This window comes from Pristiophorus japonicus, unplaced genomic scaffold, assembly GCF_044704955.1.
Source record: "Pristiophorus japonicus isolate sPriJap1 unplaced genomic scaffold, sPriJap1.hap1 HAP1_SCAFFOLD_332, whole genome shotgun sequence".
Lineage (NCBI taxonomy): Eukaryota > Metazoa > Chordata > Chondrichthyes > Pristiophoridae > Pristiophorus > Pristiophorus japonicus.
The window spans coordinates 766,374-770,705 of record NW_027253128.1 but is presented as its reverse complement, the minus strand read 5'-3'; positions in this window follow the sequence as shown (position 1 = coordinate 770,705).

Below are 4,332 nucleotides of genomic sequence, written 5' to 3'. Positions count from 1 at the left end.
AACAATATGTCCAATAGTAGTCCTTTCTGTGAACAGCACCATTCACAACAAGATGTTCAATAGTAGTCCAATCTGTGAGCAGCAGCACCATTCACAACAATATGTCTAATAGTAGTCCAATCTGTGAGCAGCAGCACCATTCACAACAATATGTCCAATAGTAGTCCAATCTGTGAGCAGCCGCACCATTCACAACAATATGTCCAATAGTAGTCCAATCTGTGAGCAGCAGCACCATTCACAACAATATGTCCAATAGTAGTCCAATCTGTGAGCAGCACCATTCACAGCAATAAGTGAAATAGTAGTCCAATCTGTGAACAGCAGCACCATTCACAACAATATGTCCAATAGTAGTCCAATCTGTGAACAGCAGCAGCATTCACAACAATATGTCCAATAGTAGTCCAATCTGTGAACAGCACCATTCACAACAATATGTTCAATAGTAGTCCAATCTGTGAGCAGCAACACCACTCACAACAATATGTCTAATAGTAGTCCAATCTGTGAGCAGCAACATTCACAGCAATATGTCCAATAGTAATCCAATCTATGAGCAGCACTATTCACAACAATATGTCCAATAGTAGTCCAATCTGTGAGCAGCAGCATCATTCACAACAATATGTCTAATCATAGTCCAATCTGTCAACAGCAGCACCATTCACAACAATATGTCCAATTGTAGTCCAATCTGTGAACAGCAGCACCATTCACAACAATATGTCCAATAGTTGTCCAATCTGTGAGCAGCAGCACCATTCACAACAATATGTCCAATATTAGTCCAATCTGTGAACAGCAGCACCATTCACAACAATATGTCCAATAGTTATCCAATCTGTGAACAGCAGCACCATTCACAACAATATGTCCAAAAGTAGTCCAATCTGTGAACAGCAGCACCATTCACAACAATATGTCCAATAGTAGTCCAATCTATGAAGAGCAGCACCATTCACAACAATATGTCCAATATTAGTCCAATCTGTGAACAGCAGCACCAGTCACAACAATATGTCCAATAGTAGTCCAATCTGTGAGCAGCAGCACCATTCACAACAATATGTCCAATTGTAGTCCAATCTGTGAACAGCAGCACCATTCACAACAATATGTCCAATAGTAGTCCAATCTGTGAACAGCGGCACCATTCACAACAATATGTCCAATAGTAGTCCAATCTGTGAACAGCAGCACCATTCACAACAATATGTCCAATATTAGTCCAATCTTTGAACAGCAGCACCATTCACAACAATATGTTCAATAGTAGTCCAATCTGTGAGCAGCAGCACCATTCACAACAATATTTCCAATAGTAGTCCAACCTGTGAGCAGCAGCACAATTCACAGCAATATGTCCAATAGTAGTCCAATCTGTGAGCAACAGCACCATTCACAACTATAGGTAAAACAGTAGCCAATCTGTGAGCAGCACCATTCACGACAATATGTCCAATCTTACTCCAATCTGTGAGCAACAGCAACATTCACAACAATATGTCCAATAGTAGTCCAATCTGTGAACAGCACCATTCACAACAATATGTCCAATAGTGGCCCAATCTGTGAACAGCAGCACCAGTCACAACAATATGTCCAATAGTAGTCCAATCTGTGAACAGCACCATTCACAAGAATATGTCCCATAGTAGTCCAATCTGTGAGCAGCAGCACCATTCACAACAATATGTCCAATAGTAGTCCAATCTGTGAGCAGCAACATTCACAGCAATATGTCCAATAGTAGTCCAATCTATGAGCAGCACTATTCACAACAATATGTCCAATAGTAGTCCAATCTGTGAGCAGCAGCACCATTCACAACAATATGTCTAATCGTAGTCCAATCTTTCAACAGCAGCACCATTCACACAATATGTCCAATAGTAGTCCAATCTGTGAGCAGCAGCACCATTCACAACAATATGTCCAATATTAGTCCAATCTGTGAACAGAAGCCCATTCACAACAATATGTCCAATAGTTATCCAATCTGTGAGCAGCAGCACCATTCAGAACAATATGTCCAATAGTAGTCCAATCTGTGAGCAGCAGCACCATTCACAACAATATGTCTAATAGTAGTCCAATCTGTGAGCAGCAGCGCCATTCACAACAATATGTCCAATTGTAGTCCAATCTGTGAACAGCAGCACCATTCACAACAATATGATCAATAGTAGTCCAATCTGTGAACAGCAGCACCATTCACAACAATATGTCCAATAGTCGTCCAAGCTGTGAACAGCAGCCCCATTCACAACAATATGTCCAATAGTAGTCCAATCTGTGAACAGCACCATTCACAACAAGATGTTCAATAGTAGTCCAATCTGTGTGCAGCAGCACCATTCACAACAATATGTCCAATAGTAGTCCAATCTGTGAGCAGCAGCACCATTCACAACAATATGTCCAATAGTAGTCCAATCTGTGAGCAGCAACATTCACAGCAATATGTCCAATAGTAGTTCAATCTGTGAACAGCAGCACCATTCACAACAATATGTCTAATAGTAGTCCAATCTGTGAACAGCAGCACCATTCACAACAATATGTCGAATAGTAGTCCAATCTGTGAGCAGCAACATTCACAACAATATGTCTAATAGTAGTCCAATCTGTGAGCAGCAGCATCATTCACAACAATATGTCCAATAGTAGTCCAATCTGTGAACAGCAGCACCATTCACAACAATATGTCCAACAGTAGTCCAATCTGTGAGCAGCAAAATTCACTACAATATGTCTAATAGTAGTCCAATCTGTGAGCAGCAGCATCATTCACAACAATATGTCCAATAGTAGTCCAATCTGTGAACAGCAGCAACATTCACAACAATATGTCCAATAGTCGTCCAATCTGTGAACAGCAGCACCATTCACAACAATATGTCCAATAGTAGTCCAATCTGTGAACAGCACCATTCACAACAAGATGTTCAATAGTAGTCCAATCTGTGAGCAGCAGCACCATTCACAACAATATGTCTAATAGTAGTCCAATCTCTGAGCAGCAGCACCATTCACAACAATATGTCCAATAGTAGTCCAATCTGTGAGCAGCCGCACCATTCACAACAATATGTCCAATAGTAGTCCAATCTGTGAGCAGCAGCACCATTCACAACAATATGTCCAATAGTAGTCCAATCTGTGAGCAGCACCATTCACAGCAATATGTCAAATAGTATTCCAATCTGTGAACAGCAGCACCATTCACAACAATATGTCCAATAGTAGTCCAATCTGTGAACAGCAGCACCATTCACAACAATATGTCCAATAGTAGTCCAATCTGTGAGCAGCAGCATCATTCGCAACAATATGTCCAATAGTAGTCCAATCTGTGAACAGCAGCACCATTCACAACAATATGTCCAATAGTAGTCCAATCTGTGAACAGCAGCACCATTCACAACAATATGTCGAATAGTAGTCCAATCTGTGAACAGCCCCATTCACAACAATATGTTCAATAGTAGTCCAATCTGTGAGCAGCAACACCACTCACAACAATATGTCTAATAGTAGTCCAATCTGTGAACAGCAGCACCATTCACAACAATATGTCCAATAGTAGTCCAATCTGTGAACAACAGCAACATTCACAACAATATGTCCAATAGTAGTCCAATCTGTGAGCAGCAACATTCACAGCAATATGTCCAATGGTAGTCCAATCTATGAGCAGCACTATTCACAACAATATGTCCAATAGTAGTCCAATCTGTGAGCAGCAGCACCATTCACAACAATATGTCTAATCGTAGTCCAATCTGTCAACAGCAGCACCATTCACAACAATATATCCAATAGTAGTCCAATCTGTGAACAGCAGCACCATTCACAACAATATGTCCAATAGTTGTCCAATCTATGAGCAGCAGCACCATTCACAACAATATGTCCAATATTAGTCCAATCTGTGAACAGCAGCACCATTCACAACAATATGTCCAATATTAGTTCAATCTGTGAACAGCAGCACCAGTCACAACAATATGTCCAATATTAGTCCAATCTATGAACAGCAGCACCAGTCACAACAATATGTCCAATAGTAGTCCAATCTGTGAGCAGCAGCACCATTCACAACAATATGTCCAATTGTAGTCCAATCTGTGAACAGCAGCACCATTCACAACAATATGTCCAATAGTAGTCCAATCTGTGAACAGCAGCACCATTCACAACAATATGTCCAATTGTAGTCCAATCTGTGAACAGCAGCACCATTCACAACAATATGTCCAATATTAGTCCAATCTGTGAACAGCAGCACCATTCACAACAATATGTTCAATAGTAGTCCAATCTGTG